The sequence below is a fragment of the Pleurodeles waltl genome, chromosome 4_1 (genome assembly GCF_031143425.1).
Source record: "Pleurodeles waltl isolate 20211129_DDA chromosome 4_1, aPleWal1.hap1.20221129, whole genome shotgun sequence".
In the NCBI taxonomy this organism is placed as follows: domain Eukaryota; kingdom Metazoa; phylum Chordata; class Amphibia; order Caudata; family Salamandridae; genus Pleurodeles; species Pleurodeles waltl.
In genome coordinates this window covers 50,304,212-50,326,132 of record NC_090442.1, presented here as the reverse complement: position 1 = coordinate 50,326,132, position 21,921 = coordinate 50,304,212, and the positions used below count along the sequence as shown (strand labels likewise).

Genomic DNA, 21,921 nt, shown 5'->3' with positions numbered 1-21,921 from the left:
GAGTTACAAACACAGGAGGTGCATAGGTAGGTGTGTATAAGGTGTACATTGCATCCTATTCCTGATGCCTCACATGGGTGCTTGCTACATGGGTGTTACCACTTTGACCCTTTTCTTGTGGGGAGCAAAGACTCAGAAAACCTAAGGCCTGGAGTCTGCCTGCCTCAAGAGGGTCCAGATGTTGACAAAATAAACACTGTTTCTCGGGGAGTTCCCACAACAGATCCAAGGGTTCATTTGCTGTCAGTCCAATCTCTCAAACTCAGATTTCCTTTCCAGTGCCTCTTGTACTACACCTGCCTCTCAGCACCCTTCATGGTTCTCTCTCATTCTATGAATGATTGTTGTAGGTTTGAGGCCTGATTTGGGTTTTTCAGACAGGTAACTCCTTCATAAATGTGATAGATATCCCATCTGCTTCCTTTTTCAACTGCTACAGGATATAATGAACTTGTAATAAAGCGGGTGAGGTGTCTGTCATGCTTTGTGACCTAGTAACACATGTGCCAAACTCTAAATCAGGCCCTTGGTGCACAATCTGCCCAGAGTTTTTTCTGTGTCAGAAAGTCTCAGTTTTATAAAAGACACAGTATTATCTCAGCACGGCTATGAGTCGTAGGCATGCCACCCCTGCCATGTTTCTTTTTCCAGCTCCTGTCACCTATGTTCATGAACTGTCCAGGGTTCAATCTGATGTTTTCAGTGATTGATGTTCTTTACTTTGCTGAATGCGCATCGTTAGAAAAGAGGAACAGCTGCAAGCATGGGAGGCTTAACTTTAAACAAGAGGTGAGAAAAGAAATTGCGGAAGGGAGAAAAAGGGAAACAGAATCTAGCATATCCAAGGGGGTCAGCTTTAAAAAAGATAAATGAAGAACTTAGTTTCGAGCCCTTTTTGTTCTCTAATTTCAACACAGAGAGGTCTGATATGAACTGGTGGTGGGTACCAAATATTCAGCGCATTGCCAGAGAAGGGCCTATTGAGGAATGATGTCTGTCAAATGAGGGGGCTTGAAATAGTGACTCACTTCCTAGAGTTGTGTTTTTGCTCAATAACCCAAGCCTTCACTTTAATGCATCAGAATGTATCACTGCATTGAAACAAATTTATTAAAAGTGATAGTTCTCAAATATGAACTTAGAATCATTCATTATATCCCCACCCTGACAAAACAGCATTAGTGAACCAAGAGGCAAGTAAGTTGTCAAGTGCACCATCTATGAGATCTGGGTTATTATTATACATGGAACAAATTCTAGTATATTAAATCAAATAAAAGAGGTTTTCTACAGCACTCATCCTGAACTCATGTATTTCAAGGTGCTCTCATAAGTGACGCTAATGAACTAAAGGGAGCCAAAGTGAAATCAAACAATTGCCTACGATCACCGAAGTTGGACAAGTAGTGAAGCCAGGATTTATCCCAGGTTTCTAATTCCAGACTGTGCAAATTAGCAAGTAGATGGGTATCTCTTTCTGTTTCTCATTTTACATCACAAGTTAGAGCTTTGTCTTTAATTTCTGAGGTTTAGGCATGGGTGGCAGACAGAAGGCTCGGCTTCTTTTGGCCCAAGGATCCAAGCGAATCCCGAGCTGAGCCAAAGCCAGGCTCACATGTGATTGCTCTATGAGTGAACCACCAGTTCAAGTTCAATATCCTTTAAGAGACAAAAGCACGATAAAAGTGAAGGAATTCATGCTTAATGGAAAAGTGCGGCGGACTTAGCTGGAAAGTGAGTGGATCAAACCTGGACAGTTTCTAATTTAACTGGATATCAAACAAACATTGATGCAGACATCACAATGGCAACAGAGGCAACATTAAAAAGCAAAAGCCCCCTGATGGTTTCCTTTCTAGGAATACATATACTTTCACTACATATACTATGCCCATTTAAGTCATACCAGGAGTGGGGGATAAATACATACCTAATTAAAACAGGTTATATTTAGGCAAAGTGGCTTACAGAGGGTTTTCTTCAGCCCATTCTGGCATCAGTACTACAGTGTCAATGCCACAGCAATGATACTGGTGGCCATGTTTACATACAAAAGTAAAAAATTATTCTTCTGTTGTAGGACCAGCATTTCTCCCCCTCACGATATCCAGTATGTCTTGTGTGTTGTTTTCTAAACCATTTTGGCCCGCTACCAGGAGCGTTGATTCTTGCTGTTGATTTCTGGGTGTGTGGTTGCAAAAGATTGCCATTGTTTGAGTAGTCATAAAAGACTTGCAGTGCCTCATAGCAATGGAAGCAGTTCATACCTTTCATTCAGATGATGGCCTTGCTTTCACTGCTAATGCATTTATGGATGTTCTAAGTTGGGAGTACTGCTAATCTTGCACCTGGTCCATATGGAATGTGGTTGAGTGAGCTAACGGAAGCAAGCCTCTATAGCTGGGGTTAAGGAGTGAGAATTGTTGTGGTTTCATAGACTTTATGGGGTTCAGTGAACACTAAATAACTAGATTAGAATAGTAGGCCTGTAAACCTTTGTTTGCCACACCTGTGTTTCTTCCTGACCTTGCTCTCCCTAGAAGACAGGTGGAGTCAAAATCTAATTTGGCAGACACCATTTTGCAGAGACTTCAATCACTCCAATAAATTCAAGAAATTAGACACAAATTTTCCAACATAAAAATGTCAGCGATAAAAATAAAGGTGCTGACTGGTGGCTCTCAAAAGTGGTAGACCTAGTGCAAAAATGGATTCCAGTCAAAAGGTTATTTAGACTATCCTATAGGCCAGTGGTTCCCAACCTGGGGTCCACAAAGCCTCCTCAGGGGTCCGCAACTGCTTAGAAAACTAAATAATATTAACAGATTATGTCCCAGCTTTCAGAAATGACTCAGTGGAGGGGAGTTGGGTGGCGGGAGGTCCCTGGATTCCAATAATGATTCAATCTGACATAAGAACAGAGCAATGAATGAAAAAGCTGGCAGAAAGCCCCTGTAGATAAGTGTATTACACATATCATTTTTGTAACATCATAAGGTCTTGGCTAACACTAGAACTCAAAAAAGAAAAGCCAACCTTACTCCCTGGTTAAAAACAAAAATTCCCATTGAGTAAAAGTCAATTTTTTTTTTTTTTAACACAAAAAAAATAGCTGATCCGCCGTATGAAACATGTTGGCCATTGAGCTTTCAGCCTCCAGCTTTCAGAGAAGCTGCTGTGGGTCATCTAAAGGCATAGCTATTGCCAGGTTATGGAGCTCTCTAAATGTGGTGGATGGTTATTACTTCTGATCCACTGGCAGATGGCAGGCTACCAGCCAACCTCTAAATGGGTGGTTCAGACTTGGAATGTAATCGAAAACAGAAAAATCATTAAAGAAAGATGTCCACTGGGCTGGAAACCTTGAAAGGGCACACAATAACAGGCAATAGGCCACAAAGACCATACTCAAAAAGAAAACCATAGCATGAGCACCACGAGCTACCAAAACTATCTCAGCACTGACAGAGCAAAAATGGAAGGAGGAACAATAAAAGACTATACAAGCTAATTATACAAACTAATGAAATGAGATTTCAGACTGAGATTTTAGTATAATATACTGTCTGTGGATCTCAATTTGAAAACTATCCACATTCTGATGAAATTATTACATTCAATGGGAATAGTTCTCCACAAGACTGACTGGTCTAAAATCAACACTTATTCTGCACTACACAGTTCAGTTTTCTGTTGTATAAACTTTTTGAACAAATGGATGCTGCATTACACTTCTCAGAACTTTATTAAATTCTCTTCCCAGCTTTCTGCAGCTTGCCTGGGATGTGCTACTGATTTTATAAGGGACTGTATGTATATGTCCCCATCTCCCTAAATTCTGGGACAACAATTTTTGTTTCCCTAAGTGTGAAACGTGAGGCCTGATTCACAAACTGCAGTTTGTAGTAAGTAAAGTGTTACTACAGTAGCCCTACTTACTTACTACAAAATGCAGTTCACAAACCTATAAATGTAAATCTCCACCTCTCTTTTCTTTTCTATTGGGAGATCATCACATATGTATGTTTACTATTTAGTAGTGGATGTGGGAGAAACCGGGAGAGTGGCTGGAAAAGGGTGCATACTTACTAAATGGGAGTGGTTTAGGGAGGAGTAAAGAGCGTAGGTTTTGGGAAGGGGTAGAGATGGGTTGAGGGAGGGACGTGCATCCACCCACAAAGGATTAAGTCCATTCTTATTCACAAATTGCACCTCAAAAGTAACGAGAGCCAAAAAACAACCCAAAACCATAGAAAATGCACACTAGCTCAGAGCTGGATTAAGTCCAGCACCACAGGGACGTGGCTTGGCCAGAAGGCCACTCTGTACCATTTCCCCCGAGCTCCCGCCAGTGAAGAAACAACCCAACACTAATGCTACACTAATTTGCTCACTACTGCTAGCATTCGATCAGTGCTGCCCCCATCCCAGTACATTTGTCATGGATGGTGCGTCAAAGTACACAACTCCCCAAAGAGCAGAGACCCGATCGAGAAGGCAGGGTCTGCATGGTAGTAACTGGGTCCGGAATTGTTGCTGCATCCATGGCCCTCGATCAGAGGGTGACCGGAGTGTGCAGGAGTCGCCTGGGTTGGGCTGCTGTCAGCTGTAGGGCCCTTGGGCCCCTATTGCAGCCTGGAACAGCTCCGTGGGTAGAGTCTGCCAAAGGGTGCCTGAGCGGGTCCAAGGTGGTGTGGACCTGTGGCCCTGGTAGCCAAGAAGGGACGCAAATGTGGGTGAGATGGTGATTAGCCCCTAGGAGACCGGGCATTGGGGTATGAACTGTCTGCATTATTGCGCCGGCGCCAGGCAGAAGGATACGTTTGGTCAACCCAACGCAGTAAAAATTGAGGCTGGAACTAACGGGCCCTGGGAGACTGAGAAAAATGCTGAGACTGACATTGATCAGGAATGCAGCACAACACCATAGCTAGATGGTGAAGGGAGACTTGAGCACCGGCACTGGAGGGCTACAGAGGGGGGGAGCTGATTGCACTTCTAGCGAAGCCTGGGCCTTGCAGTTGGAACCCCCAGAGAATCATGGCAGGCTCCTGACAGATACTGAGCTGGGGCTGAGAATCTAGAGTATTAGACCAAGACCTAATTTGGTGGCAACACAGTGAAAGATAAGACAAATAAGACTGTACAGTCCAGCAAGATCAATAACTACGCCCACCCGCTGCCTAGGAAGGTGCAGTGGGGGAGCAGACAAAGCAGGCTTCCGCAGAAGAGTCAGAGTCCCCACAATGGCAGATATCAGGCAGAAATAAAGGGGTTCAGAGAAGTTATGCTTGTGAAGATTGGCACAATGGCGCTGAAGGAGGGCCATATTCCATTCTGACCTGCAAAATTTTTGGAGAGGGTCACTGAGGCAAAGGGGCATGACACAGAGCCACAGCAAGAAGTGGAATCTCAAGAAATTAGTGTCCTCGCTCCAAACACTCATATCACGCATTGATGAAAGGATTGAAGAAGCAGAGGGGCATTCAAGGAGGAACAATCTCTGCTTTGTAGGCTTTCCCGAGAGGTCAGAAGGCCATTCAGTAGAGCTATTCCAAGAAGACTGGATCACGACTGCCCTGAAACCTAGACGTCTCTCTCAATTTTTCACCACAGAAAGGGCCCATTGAGCACTGGCACCGGTACCTACACCGGGGCTCCACCTTGTGCAATAATCGCCCGGTGATTCAACTTCAGAGATAGGGCTCTGATACTACAACATGTGAGGACCAGGGCACCACCCCCAATATGAGAACAGGGACATTATGATCTTCCCAGACTATAGTTGGAGGGTCCAGGACCTCCGGAAGGATTACATGCCAACCAAAAAATGTTTGCGGAAGCATGGCCTCCACTACAGCCTCATGTTTCCTGCAAAACGTACGGTACAGAATGAAGGGAAAGTTCACTTCTTTACCACCCCTGGGGAGGCTAACGATTGGCTGGATATGCTGGGAGGGCCCCCCGTAAGCAGTTGTCAAGCAATAAAGCTGGCGTGTGAGGTGCCACCCAGAGGAGCACTAGAGTGCGCAGACACTCTGCTGATTCTGGACAGAGTTCTGGTATCCACCAAACAGGAAAATCCTTGTGTGTCCTGACAGAACTTTGGAGGACTCTAACGTTGTGCCAGACACTCATGAATCATTTCAGACAGACAGAGGAGTGGGGGACTATCGCAGTGATGGTAGAGACCAGGAACTGGAATAACGCAGAAGGTGGAACAAGAAGGTCTGGTAGGATTCCGCAGCAGTGGTTGTTCACGTAATGTAACACACTGAATGCGTCAACCTCCTTTGCAGATAGGTTGTTGGTCACACCAGACCACTGGACTGTTAATTTAATATGATGTGGGCACCCAAGGAAGGGGGGCATCCCCTATAGGTTTCAGCATCATTTCCTTATATTAGGGCAGATGGGAAATGTGTTGATTGCAGACGGGAGACCTAAGTGGGCTATGGTCCTGTTGTGGTTGGAGTACTTTCGGCCTTGCCACCCGGACGAGATGCAAGGCTCACAGATCAAAGACTTACGTGAGGTTGAGTCCTCAGCCTCTGAGTGAGCTTTGGGGAGGTGGGACCGTAAGGTTGGCCTAGCCTTCTGAGGCCGCAGTTGTTCAGACTCACTGTCAAGGTGGGGGGAGATCTATGTTGTTAATAGAGGGTGTTGTTGTTCATCTGGTGTGTAGGACGTGGCTGTACAATGCTGATATCATGTGCATGCTGTTTGGTGCTTATGGCTACTGATTGGAAATTTATGACCTAGAACCTTCTGGCATTGGGCTGACCTGAGAAATTTCGCAGAGTGTACTCCTATCTCAGGCGTTATGGGATGTTGTTGGCATTCTTGCAGGAGACACACACAAGGGGAAACTTCATCACACATTTGAGGTGGCCGTGGCAGGGACAGATCTTTGCAACCTCCTATTCTAGTTACGCTAATGGGGGCCCCTGACTTTGGTGGCACCCAGAGTCCTTTTTGTGGCCAAGGGAGTCAAAATGGATCCACAGGGGAGATTTATAATTGTAGGAGCACTGGATGCAGACTTCTTTGGGTCAGTAATGTGTTTTGTGACTGATCATATAGGGTCTCAGGTCCTCCTGGAGGGGGATTTATAGTGTGTGCTGGATGTTGGGCTGGATCGTCTTCCTCTTAAGACGGACTCCAAACCAGTGATGATGAGTGCTCTTAAACAGATCATGACTGGTATGGACCTCCAGGATGTGTGAAGGGTAAGATTTCTGAGAGGCGGGTGTACTCCTGCTTTATGCCAGCCACAGGGACACACAGTCCTACCCCAAATTGCAGAAGAGGTCACGCATTTAGCACAATACCTATCAGACCATTCACCCTTCCTCGTTGGTATCCTTTACAATGTCTATGGAAGCCTCCAGAGTGCCCTTGTGGAGAATACTGGCGGAGGCCCTGTCAGACCTAATGGCAACGGTCCTAGAGCACTACTTCACTGAGAATTGGGGGAGTGTAACACTGAGACCTGTAGAATGGGATGCTATGAAGGTGGTGTTGCGTGGGGAATGTCTGAAAGTATCCTACAGGGTAAAACAACAACTTTGCAGGTTCCTGGATGTCCTGGAAGAGAGACTTTTTTGATCTGGAGGGGGTATGCCTGAGTAGCCTGAGAGACTGCCTGAATAGAAGAAATGTAAGCTGACATTGATGGAGACATGGGATCGCTTAGACAAATTTGTGCGCACTAGGTACAGGTACAGGCAGCAGCTCCACATAGAGGGCAATAAGGCTAGCAGACTACTTGCCACACTTGCAGTCCTCCTCTGGTGGGAGTCCAGGATATGCAGGGACATATAATAAGCACGCAGCAAGGCATTACGGAAGTCTTTTCCACACACCTGTGTGGTTTTTATGAGACACCACTGAGCGATGCTGCACAAAAGGGGGGGCATATTTAGCTGGCCATGAGGATGAAAGTGATAACTTAGACGCCTCCTTAACTAGGAAAGAGATAGTGGTAGCAATACAGGCCTTGAAGACTGCTAAGGCTCTGGGCGGAGAAGGCTTACCTGCAGAATTTTATCAATGCAGGGCAGGGACGATGGCAGACTGACTGCTGGAAGTGAACAAGGAAGCATATGGGAAGGGGCTGCTTCCTGCCTCCATGAGGGAGGCACTAGTAGTTATGCTGCCAAAACCAGTTAAGGATGCAACAGAGGTAATGTCCTATCGCCCCTTGTCGATGCTCAATGTTGAAGTGAAGATCCTTTGATGATCCCACTTCTGGCACACATGCCCTGGTTGGTCCATGAGGAATAATGCAGATTTATGCCGTGCAGGAACACCCTTTGCAATTTATGCAGACTCTCACTGGTCATGTATGCAATCACCCCAGATGAAAGCCCCTATGCATTGGCACTCCTTGACATCGAACAAGCGCTTGATTCCCTATCACAGGAGTTCTTGTGGAAGGTAGGCATGGGAGAGTGCTTCTCTAAATGGGTACAAATGTTATACAGAGACCCGCTACGAGGCTGCAAGCTGGTGGGATGGTGGTGTGGAGGTTCTCCTACACCACGGGACCAGGCAAGGGTGTGCTCTGTCCCCCTGCTGCTCACACTAGCAATGGAGCCTCTGCCTTGCTGGCTCTGGTATGTACTTCAGGGCCAGGGGATACAGATTGGGGATAATACAAACGTGTTCTTCCTGTATGCCGATGATGCCATTATACTCAGTCCCCATCATGCTGGCTCTCCTCGTCGAGTTTGGCGAGGTGTCCGGGCTCCACCGTCAACTGCTCTAAATCCAAACTGTTCCCATTGAGAAAATTGGCCAGTGGACAGGCTTCAGTTGTCCCTAGACTGGTTCTTCCCTGGGAAACGAGAACTCTGAGGTATCTGGGAATTAGATTAACACACGGAGCGCCGGAGTTTGAGGCAGCCAATATAGGGAGAGTACTAAAAGGATTAAAACTGTCAATAAAAACACACTACATCTGTCCATGATGGGGAAGCTGGCATTAGGTAAAATGATAATCCTACTTCAATGTCTTTATATTTTCCAGAGGACCCCATTTGAGATACCTAGAAAGTACTTCTTAGAGCTAGATCACATGATTGTTGAACTCCTGTGGGCCACGGGTAGGAAGCGGGTTAGCATGTCTACTCTTAAATATTCATGGCACGGGGAGGGCTAGAATTGATAGAAATCTGGAGCTCTACTACTTTGCAGCTCAACTACAAAATGAGGTGCAATGTATTGATAATGATACTTGGGAATCCAGATTACTGAGGGGCACCTGTGATGGCAATCCGTTACTGGAATTTTTAATGATCGGTGTGAGAGTTCCGACTTCTATGCCATACATAGTTAGACAGGTCTGCAGAACCTGGGAAAGAGCGGTGCAGTCGGTTCCATGTAGTGCCCCGTTTCCGATTGACATAGCACAAATAATATTGGTGGACAGCTGGTGGGAGGGAGGCTGCAACACCTTGCGGCACCTGTACCCAGACGACCGCTTTATCACCATGGCTGATGCCATAGAAACATTCCCCTTGGAGACAGGTCAATTCCTCTATTATGCGAAAATAGCGTCAACAGCCCATGGAACTTGGTCCACATTCCCGAGGCCCCCTTGGAGTCTCAAATGCTGGTGGCTCTGCTTAGTCTAGCAGGGGGTCGACAGTTATTCTCACACATCTACAGGGCACTGAGTGAGGAACTACCACCGGCAGATCTCCCGATACATAGCAAATGGCATGAAGTGCTGGGGAACCCCTGACAGCCAAGAAATGGGAGGGAATCCACAAGGGGGTGATGGCTTCTGCTCCAAGCCAAGATTTAAACTAGTCAAATTTAATATAATTCACCAGGTTACCTCATTCCTGCCATACCACATGCAATACAACATGTGTGTCCCCTTTCTTGCCTACAGTGTGCTGGGTTGTATGCAGACTTTTTACATATGATGTGGGGCTGCCCCAGGTTTGATACTTATTGGAATACAGTGCTCAAATCCCTGAATAGGACCACAGGTTGGTCCACACCCAGAGATATAGGACAGTGTCTGTTTGGTTGGATCCCTGTGAATAAAAAAAGAAATTGAGCAGAAAATTCCTTTTGCTTGGACTCATACTGGCCAAGCGCAGGATTGCCATTAGGTGGATGTCCCTTATAACTCCTACGACAGAAGAATGGTTGCAAGATATGGCTGAATGAGCGAATGCAGAGGAATGTCGTATGCACAAAACATGCAGGGACAATAAACTTGTACATGATTTACAGGCATGGACGCTGATGCTCTCCAAATTATTGCCCCACCCCACCCCCCGCTGCACTACCCTCCTGTAACAGACTGTGGAAATAGACTGTCAAACATGCACTGATCAACTGCAAGGGGAACTAATGCATGTATTGTTTGCTATAAATGTTATATAGAATGTATCCTTATTCTGCCTTAGCACTATATGTGATGCAATGTCTGATATTTGATAACTAATGAGGAAGGAAGATCGTAACTATGGGATAGGGAGGTGGGATTATACATGTCTTTGTAATTCATTATCCTGTAGGGTTATAACAGTATGCCATTATTGAGCCATGTATTGTAGAAATGGCAATAAAAATCTATACACAAAAAAAGTCCGGCACCACACATGACCAACAGCTGGTGCTACAACACCCTCCCATAGAAAAGGATGAAGCAAGAGGGTTAAAATGTAACCCAATAGGAATTAATTATAAATTATGTTAAATATAGATAGATTTAATTTAATGTTAATAAAATCTAAATTTAAAACATTTATTGTTTTGTTTTAAAATATTTATATAACCTTTTTTCATTTTAAAAATGGTTGTCAATTATTTGTACTAACATATAATTTAATTATTTCTAATTAATTCTGTACATTATTTTTGACGATTGTTAATACATAATAAAAATACTTGTTTTACTTTGGCTGAGAATTGTTTTAATTTTATTTAAAATTCTGAAAAATAATTTAATTTAATATATTCAAAGTGATTACATTTTAAATGTATATTAATAGTGCTGCAGCATTTACATTTTTAGTAACTTTTTAAAACTTTGTTACTTTTGCCTATATTTTACCATAGGTTCAAGTTTCAAGTTTATTGTCATTACTTGGTTAATTAAAACCACTGCAAGATGAAATATTATAAAAACACGTAAATTCGACAAATACGATATCAACAACCCATGCGTCAGTTTACAATAGCAACAGCAACAAGTATAAGTAACGCTAAATAAAGGTGACAATCAAATAGTTAAAACTGCCTATAAAACCCTAAAGTGCATACAAGCGGATCAGCAGTGGTTGACTACCCCATACCATGGATGGTTAGTTGAACAGCTTAAAAATCCACTAGAGTAAACCATGGGCTCAAGATAAGATGCAATTTCACAGCCAACACATGTGATATGTTTGAGATGCCACCCCGCGGGCTTTATTCAGAGGTGGGGAGCCTGCTGGATCACATAATGAAGTATTGCTGCCTACCTGGTGAGAATGTACTTGTTAAAACAAAGTGCATGTAAGATCTAATCTTCAAAGGATAACTGCCCTCTGTTGCAATAAGGAAAGAGAATATGCAAAGATGCCGGGGAGGCACAATAAGATGCGAATTCCCAAACTAGCATGAGAGGGTCTAGGGACCGGTGCACGGTCTAGCAGGCGATGTTGGAGTGCGGAACCTCGGTGGTACATGCAGGAACCACAAGGGTACATGGAAGGTGAGACCCAGGCAGTTACTTGGTTGTCGAAAATGTGCAATTGCCACAGAGGAGAACAGTAAAGGGGGTGTGCATAGACTCAATAAGATACAGCTTCTAATTTGGAGGAGAGCCCATTCCCACTCTTTCAGTGCTTTATGCGTAGGTAGTCACACAGGCTGGACGTAAACAGGTTACAAAAATGTCCAATATGGGCCTTCAATAGAGCGAAAAAGTGCACAGGAAAATCAGGGGAACTTAGCAGGCCCCAGCGATCTGTCCACTGCTGCCATTTCCCCTTCCACCTTTTTGAGGAACTTCACTAGGGGGCAACTGCGGATCTCCTGGGACGAAGCAAGCCAGCACGGCCTGGCTTCCGGTGTGGATTCCTCTTTGGTTGAAAGATGATTTTAGTCTTAATCTACGTTCAACCATTAGCTCCGTGCAAGAACATGTCAGGTGTGGCATATCTTCATCACGCAGACAGCAGCTGCTCAAGCTTGGGTTTCGCTACCAAGAAGGTAGGTGTAACAGCGGTGGATGCAGGCCTAGGCAATATTTCAGAAACTTCTCTTTGACGATATTTGTGTACCCAGTGTGAAAGTATGGTTGGATTGGATATGATTGGAGAGCCACTGTTCTATAGTTGTTCAGAACAAACCAAGCATGAGCTCTTCCTGCTAAGACAGCCTTATCCTCAATCACTGAGGGGGATTTAATGGTTTTACTGACCGATTTTTTAAAGCATGGATGACTAGTAGTAGGGGGTTCCCAAAGGTGGGTTAACCTAGTTACCATTAGCAATTCATTGGGGTATTCTCTAGCAGCTGAAGTGACCCTGTTCTGTAGCTCTTTCCACAGGTGGGAATTCAGAGTGTCGGGGGCACCTTCCCAATTTTGTTCCAACAATTTATGAAGGTCCCCCATCTGGCCAGAATCTGTTTCTCGAGACCAAATTCCCGCCTGATCTGCACAGAGGAGGTATATTTGGGAGATTAAAAATCATTCAGTATGTTCTAATCATGATGCCGTGCAGGTTAGTCGCATCCTGGCCTCTCAGGGGTTCCCTGCTATAATAGGTAACAACTTTGCTTGGACCATTAGAAGAAATGGAGTCAGCACTGAGCTGGATAGTTTCCTCTTTAGGTTTCTGAAGGTTATGGCCTTTTCTTCTCATTGTCTCTTTCAATGATGACTCCCAATAATTTATTTTCATCTACTGGGTCAAGCCGCTTCCTGGCTAAGTACCAGCTTGGTGATCTTCTCCTTGTGTTGTTAGTTGACATGGTTTTCGTTTTTCCTAAATTGATGGGCAGGCTGTTTTCTTTTGAGCATTCCTGCGCGATGTTAAGCAGGCACTGCAACACCACCTGGGTGCAGCTTATTAAGACCAAGCTATTAGCATATAAGAGACTGGAGAAAAACATGCCTCTTAGTTTCGGAGCGTGGTAGTTATGTCGTAGTTTGGACTCTTGCTCTGAGCAAGACTGCTGGTTTAAGGATGACAGTACTTTTGTTTGTAGGCGACTACACCTTTCCTACAATAAGTCGCAACTGTTGTCCCAACCTTACCGGCTCACTAGCAGCACCTCACCAGAAACACAATAGTAAAAGGTGATTTATGGCAGCCATTAAGCATGGACTTGAGAATAAGTCGCAACTGTTGTCCCAACCTTACTGGCTCACCAGCAGCACCTCACCAGAAACACACTAGTAAAAGGTGATTTATGGCAGCCATTACGCATGGACTCGAGAATAAGAAATTTCAGGGAGTGTCGTGGTTAAACAGAGATTACCCTTTTCTCACAGATATATCATGTCTCATACAAACACAGGCAATGACAAAGATGCAGTCGAGTTTCAATAGTTTTTATTTAACATAACTGCAATTTGCGATAAGTTGCATGGGCTGCAATGATTAGGATAATGAATAATGCAAGAAACAGAATTGTGAAGACAAGAGTCATTATTACAAAGACCCCCACCATCTTGCAATATGTAGAAAAGACATACAAGATGTAATATGCCCTAATACCCTAATGTGAAAGGCCGAACCTCCTACCTAAATGAGAGCTGGGTTTGTTAAACCTAATCTGCCAATGCCATGTCCATGAGAGGAGCCCCCAACCCTTTTAACCTTGGAATGAGGTCTCTATCTCAGACTCCACAGGACACGAAGACTGGGTCGACTGCAGCATCGGTATTAGCGATGGTGGCGATACCCTCTGGTCGGAATCCCTTTGATTATCTGTCTAAAGTGTGATGTATTTATACAGATCTACAAGGACCCCTGACGTAGGTGTGTTCCTAAACAATAGATAACAGACATGCTTGGGACGGCAATTAATATAAACAATCCCTCGAAAGTATAGAGAGGTAAATCCCTAAGTGTGAACACCTACTGTTTGTTTGTCTTCGGTGCTTGATCTTGACGCCTTGGTGCGGTGACACTGATAATGTTACCCATAACAAGTGGCCTAACTATAAACAAGGCAGCCATCTTAGAAGAAATAAATAGTTAAATGGGCTAAGACAGAGCAAGCTAAGTAGGTTAAAAGTCACTAGGTGGCGGGGGCACGATTCTGCAAGCCAGAGGCTAAGCTAACTCCTGTTATCCCATTAAAACGAACTAGGATTCACTACACCCTCCCCATTTCCGTAACAGGTATGACAAAGGTACAGGAACCCAAATGCTAAAACTTGATCTGAGCTAAAAGCAAAACACAAGCTAAAAAAAATCTTTAGAATGTGTTGAAAACATATTAAAACAAATCTGCTAAAACACATACAGAGATGTTAATGTCAACCACAACAAGCACAGCGTGCAAAAGCAAATGTCAATCTAAATGCATAATTTGGAATCGGGAATGGCAAGTCAATTCATCAAATTATTTGCTGTACGCATGATCTTGAAGAATGTCATCGAAGTCACCAACCAAAGACCTCAAAAATGAGTCAACATCATCTGATGTTAAGTCGAGCGCTGGGCGGACAAACGGATCCACAGAGCAGTAGTGAGCCGTATTTCCTAGTGTATCGTTATCCGTTGCAGTCTCCTCGTCCATGATAGATCTCAAAACGGAAGGCTCATAGGTGGCTTCCCGGGTCAACCTCAGTCTCAAGGGGCATGACGGTGTATGAACCCTCATTGGGGACATCAGCAGTTCGTGGTCCACAGGAGATGTCGCTGCAACAGCAAGACAGACCATGGGCAGATGTTCAAAGAGACACCATATGCAGCAGAAGACTGGTTGTACGCACCAGAGAAGGGGCTGAAATGACAACGACCAATCATGCTCCAGTTCCACCAGCAAAGGTGCACCGAAGATCCGAACGTTGCGCTCACGGCACAGTGGAGTTAGTGCTCTGCATTGCTGGAAAGAAACAACCACTGCGAATCAGAAGAAATAGCAGGAGTAGTCCGCCAATCAAAGCCAAAATAATCGGAAAGCCACCAAACACACTTGAAAAGAGAGAATGGATGGCTGATGGGATGACTCCGAAGACAGTCTGGAAGATGGACACGAAACCAGACCCGACAGCCTTAAAGAAATGAACAATCCCAGTGGTGCTCGAAGCATTGAATATTCTGGATACCAGTTCTCCAAAGTGTTTGGGAAAGTTGGTATTTAAAAGGGATTGTATCTCGGCTGATGATCTCGCAATCTGGAGAGCATACGTCTCCTTTGCGGATGTCAAGGCGACCTGTTTTTGAAACAATAGCGCCTTTAGCCTACTCAGCTTGTCATAGTTCACACTAATAGTATCTATGTGGGGCCACATGTCAGATACTTTTATCTCTCGTGTGGGGGGAAACAAAACATGTCCACAACACGTAACGACCTTCGAGACCGAGATTGCGTAGGCAATGCCTGGTCGCATGCCGCAACAACTTTGATCGTTCAGTACCACATAACTTCCATTGGAGAGTACATGAAATACAGGGCAAATCAAGGGGACGGGAGTACCCTTCAGAAAACAGGCCAAATTTGCGACCCCCGCATTGCAAAGACCGTGAAGAGACACCTGCTTGCATATCATAGAATGACGAACAGCAGTCTCACATTCGCTTCTGCTAAGAAAGACCTCCTTTTCGCCGTTCAGATATCTATAGTCAAAGGGCAACTCCCACGCTTCCTTAATAAAGCTATCTCCTAGTTGCTCATATCTTACCACTGCAAGATGTTTCAGGCAGCTCGAGAAACGAAAGGTCGAAATCGGTAAATTAATGATGCCATGTAAGAGCCAGATAGTTGAAGGACTCTCTGCTACCGTGAAGGGCAACTTATCTAACTTCTCTACTTGAAGCAGGGTGAAACTAGCCTCCCTTTTAGCCATTGTTGCTTGTTCCTTGGAAAAATTAAAAGCAGTGAAGAATTCACTCCCATTAATATACCTCCATGGAATGCGGCCACTTTTCAGTGTCTGTAATGTCCAACCTAGCTGCATGATAGAACGTAGCTGTGTTTGCCCATGATATAACCAGGACAAGTCTGTCTGAGTGATATCAATAGCAGACGACACTATATTTGATAGTGAATAAATCCTGTTGGAAAGTGTATTCATGCCGTTGTCGACAACAGCTAATGTTTTTTCTAAATTTTCTTTATCCAATTGCCTTAAACGCGCAGCAGCCTCAATCTGGGAAAGTTTCCAAATTTCATTGTACATAGCATATAAAAACCGCTTTGAGCAATGTTTCCTAGGACCCAGCAGAAAATCCTACAAGTCTATGTTTTCAGAAAGAGTGTACAGGTGTTTCTTAACTGCGGCTGACGTGTTCGTTTGTACCCATTGCTGGCACAGCTTACCCACACTGTGTGTTGTAACTATACCTGTATGTTGACCCAATATAAAGCGAGGGTCTGGCCTGTTAATTGAAAAAAACCCTGAAGAGTTAAAATAACGCACTTGACACTCATTAGTGTCAGTGGGCCATATTAACCACCCGCCGGGACTGGAAAGTGAAGAATTATTGGTACCAGCCTTGACCACTGCATCAAAACTTTCCTCTGTGATATTAAGGAAGTGTTGCCAATCTTTAAACCTTGCCAGAGTAGGGATACTGGGCGTGTTCAGATCCTTAATTTTCGCTAACCCCAGACAGGATGTCTGCTGAATAGTGTCATTTAAGAAAATCATTTGCACAGGAATCAGGCATGCTCGAAATAAAGCCTCCCTACCCTGTATTTGCCAATCTTGTGTTCCTCATACACGTCAAGTCAATAGTGCTCTTCCAGTATTCGTAACCCTCAATTGTGAGCCGGGAAACAAAGGGATCTGAATAAATCAGTTTTGTATCAGTTAGCAAAATTTTCCTAATTTGTGCCGGAGTTATTTTAAAATAATACGACTCTGCTTTTCTTGTATCATGCCCAGAAAAGTATGTAAATTTATCGCTATAATACTTTGGACTCCCCACCAGTGTTGTAGAACAGTGTTCCCACTGTGTGTAGTTCAATACTGGCCTGTATCTAGTGGCACGGTGTAGGTAGTATTATCCCCAATTGTTATAGCAGAACATTTCCCCATAATTCATTGTATAATCATATACATCATCACTTTCAAAAGCGGAATAGTCCTTCATTTCAGTTAGCATGGAATCAACTGTTTGGACATCCCAATCATCAGAGACAATATCAGGTGTAATTACATCAGTCATTGAAATTTTGAAAACGTATGGTATTTGAATAATTTCTGTAGGCCCGTATATATCGAATGGAACTTTATCCCACACAATTCCATCAGAAATCGGTATTGCTGTAATATTTACAGCGGACAAATCTCTTCGGACATTATGTGAAGAATGATGTGGTGTTAAAACTTCATCAACAGGCTCCAAAGAGGAGCGATCAGGAATATAGTGACCATTTACAAAGTAAAAAGAAAACAGTCACAAAACCAATCCATAAAAATAATGCAAAAAATGTCAAACAGAACCACAAGTAGTTCCATGGGTATATCAAATAGTTCTTTTAAGCCATCGATACAGCTTACTACTTTTTGAAACATTGTCAATCACAGTAGTGGATGAATCTGAAGAAAAATCATCAATGTCAATGAAATAGCCAGAGGTAGTCTCTGCAAACACAGGAGCCGGTGTACTATGGTCCACTGCACGTGGAGGCTCTTGGTAGACAACGTCATCAGTCGGTGATGTGTTTGTGTAAAATACAGCTAAATCTTGAAGCGGGGTGGTCACTGAAGATGTGACTGGAACCAACAAGAGTTCATTTTCCGCCCCCCCCCCCCCCCCATGGTCGAGGAGGTGTCTGGAACAGCAGTTGACATTGTTGCATAGTCTGTAGTAGTGATGTTCATCCTACTGTGTAGATGGATGTCCTGTTGGGTGGTGAGAGGGGATCGGAAACCACCCAAGGGACCTCCTGGTCTACTGTGAAGGATCAGCCACATGGTGTAGTTTGATGTCATCAATGGAGATGAATCTGTTCGTCTTAGAACCAGACATTGGTGGTAAGATGACAGTCCTGGTGCCTTGTATTCCCAAGACTGGTACAGGTGCTCTGTATGATGGACCGAACTCCTTCTTCACAGCGATCTTCTCACGAACCAGATCCCCAACTTTAGGAATCCAGCCAGTTGAAGTTTTCGCCAAATCCCTTATTCCTAAGGTGGCAGCACTTGCAGATGATTTATCATCACAAAATTGTTGAAGCTCCTGTAAAACAGTGAGACGTTCTTTTATGTCAAATGGTGTTTCTGCTGCCACCATACCAGGGGCATCAAGATCTGGGACATACATCGGTATCCCAAAGAGAACCTCATACGGAGAGCGTCCCCCCAAGGACTGTCTAAGCAGATTATTCAGTGCTCTCTGGACCCCATATAGGTGGTGTAACCAACTGCGGCCTGAACCTAATACTCGAGCTGTTATGGACTGCTTTAAATCACGATTCCGCCTCTCCACGACCGAATTTCCCTCGGGATGGTATGGTGAGGAGTAATGGAGTTCAACACCCATCGTCCCCATGGTGTCCCTGAATGCCTTAGAAGCAAATGAAGGACCCTGGTCCGAATGGAATGCTGCAACCGCATATGTACCGATAAAGATCAGCAATCTTTTATAACAGTCCGGGTGTTAGCCGACCGCTGTGGCCATACCCACAGGAATCTAGAACAAGAATCTACAGCGACTAGAATGTATTTGTATGCACCATCAGGCTGTAAGGGACCACAATGGTCCAGGTACACACACTGTAGTGGCCTGTTGGACACTAAGAGGGATGTCTGCGGTGGGCGTTTGATATTAGAGCCCTTTATCTGCTGGCAAATGTCACAGCAAAGGACATACTGCTTTGTTCGTCTGCATAGACCAGGCCACCAGAAGCGTTGCTGTAGGAGTGTTATCGTGGCCTGTATACCAGCATGTGCAGAAGCGACACCCTCATGCGCTGCTTTAATTAGATCTAATCACTGGTCTTCATTGGGGATCACTCGATCTCCAACCCCAGGAATCGTTATGTAAGCAACATTCTGTGCACTGATATGGTAAGTATAGTTTGTATGGTATTCTTTCGGAAGGGGCTTGCCTGCAGCCGAAGCTTTAACGGCAATCAATATTTCATTATCCATTCTCGTTTGTGAATGAGTCACTGCAGCCACAGAAGCCGTAGCTATTGCTGTTTTGGCCGCTTCATCAGCCAGTGTATTACCGGTAACGTGTACTCCTATACGTTGGTGTCCCAATGTATGGACTACATGGACACACGGTAGCTTGTCCTTAAGATCAGCCACCCTCCCCCACAATGTCTTGTGTTTAATGGTGTTCCCTTTAGAATCTCTAAACCCGTTCGGTTGCCAATGATTGAGATATTCATTGTATGACTGGAAGCAGTAATATGAGTCACAGACTATCAAAGTCTGGCATCCTGTCTCAGTATGTTCGAGCGCTAGAATAAGAGCTTTAAGCTAAGCCAACTGGGCTGTGCAGTCCCCTAAGCTCTGCGTGTAGGTATTGTGAGGGTGGAAAACTCCATCTTCCATCACTCCGCTCACGGCTGTGCAAGCTGCCGAGTATTGATGTTTAGTACCTACAGCCGGTTGCGCCGAACCATCAGTGTATATGACAGTATGGTAGCTGTCTAGTGGCAAGATATTTATAGGAGCGGGGTACTTGTAGGAGGCTGGCCTGGCTTGTAGTGGGTACCAGAGGTATTTAAACCTTGTGGCAGGTCCAGTTATCCCTTATTAGTGTAGAAGATGTGTTTCTAGCAGCTTAGGCTTATACAAGGTAGCTATGGCAAAGCAGCTTAGGCTGAACTAGGAGACATGTAAAGCTCCTACTATACCAGTGGTGTCATATGCACAATATCATAAGAAAACACAATACACAGAAGTACTAAAAATAAAGGTACTTTATTTTTATGACAATATGCCAAAAGTATCTCAGTGAGTACCCTCAGTATGAGGATAAGTTATATACACAAGATATATGTACACAAACAAATATTATGCAGGTAATAGCAAGAAAAGTAATGCAAGCAGTGTAAAATTACAGTAGATTGCAATAGGAGCACATAGGTATAGGGGCAACACAAACCATATACTCCAAAAGTGGAATGCGAACCACAAATGGACCCAAACCTATATGAGCTTGTAGAGGGTCGCTGGGACTGTAAGAAAACAGTGAGGGTTAGAAAAATAGCCCACCCCAACACCCTGAAAGGTAGGTGTAAAGTGCACCTACAACCCCCAGAGAGCACAGAAGTCATGATAGGGGGATTCTGCAGGAAGAACAAACACCAGCAATGCAACAAAAGTGGATTTCCGGACCTGAGTACCTGTAAGACAAGGGGACCAAGTCCAATAGTCGTGACAGTGTTGAGAGTGGGCAGGAGCCCAGGAAATGCCAGCTGAGGGTGCAAGGAAGCTGCCACGTGTTGGAAGAAGCTTGGAGTTCTGAAAGAAAGAAGAGGACTAGGAACTTCTCCTTTGGAGGATGGATGTCCCACGTCGCGATGAAGCTTGCAGAGGTGTTCCCACGCACAAAGACCGCAAACAATCCTTGCTAGCTGCAAGGGTCGCTGTAGAGGTTTTTGGGTGCTGCTGTGGCCCAGGAGGGACCAGGATGTCGCCACTTGGAGGAGGAGGAGACAGAGGGGATGCCCAGCAAGTCAGGGAGCCCTCACAGAAGCAGACAGCACCCGCAGAAGTACCTGAACAGGCACTTGGAAGAAAAGTGAACCAGAGTCCACCCGAAGTCACAAAAGGGAGCCCCACGACGCCAGAGGACAACTCAGAAGGTTGTGCACTACAGGAAGGAGTGTCGGGGACCCAGGCTTGGCTGCGCACGAAGGAAATCCTGGAAGGGTGCACAGGAGCCGGAGTAGCTGCAAATCACGCGGTACCCAGCAATGCAGTCTAGCGTGGGGAGGCAAGGACTTACCTCCACCAAACCTGGACTGAAGAGTCACTGGACTGTGGGAGTCACTTGGACAGAGTTGCTGAGTTCCAGGGACCACGCTCATTGTGCTGAGAGGGGACCCAGAGAACCAGTGATGCAGTCTTTTGGTGCTAGAGGTTGCAGGGGGAAGATTCCGTCGACTCACGGGAGATTTCTTCAGAGCTCCTGGTGCAGAGAGGAGGGAGGCTACCCCCAGAGCATGCACCACCTGGAAACAGTCGAGAAAGACGACAGGATGAAGCGATACAAGGTTGCTAGTAGTCGTCTTGCTACTTTGTTGCGGTTTTGCAGGCGTCCTGAGCAGTCAGCGGGCGATCCTTTGGCAGAAGATGAAGAGGGAGATGCAGAGGAACTCTGGTGAGCTCTTGCATTCGTTATCTGGTGAGATCCCCAAAGCAGAGACCCTAAATAGCCAGAAAAGGAGGTTTGGCTACCCAGGAAGGAGGATTGGCTACCAAGAGAGGTAAGAGCCTATCAGAAGGAGCCTCTGATGTCACCTGCTGGCACTGGCCACTCAGAGCAGTCCAGTGTGCCACAGACACCTCTGTTTCCAAGATGGCAGAGGTCTGGGACACACTGGAGGAGCTCTGGGCACCTCCCCTGGGAGGTGCAGGGGAGTGGTCACTCCCCTTTCCTTTGTCAAGTTTCGCCCCAGAGCAGGGCTGGGGGATCCCTGAACCGGTGTAGACTGGCTTATGCAGAGATGGGCACCATCTGTGCCCATCAAAGCATTTCCAGAGGCTGGGCGAGGCTACTCCTCCCCAGCCTTCACACCTATTTCCAAAGGGAGAGGGTGTTA

The 21,921-nt window shown here is 45.1% G+C and overlaps 1 pseudogene; it reads right to left on the bottom strand.

The window, feature by feature from the left end:
• LOC138286976 (zinc finger protein 208-like) overlaps positions 1-21,921 on the bottom strand; it is a 475,759-nt pseudogene that overhangs the window by 324,890 nt on the left and 128,948 nt on the right.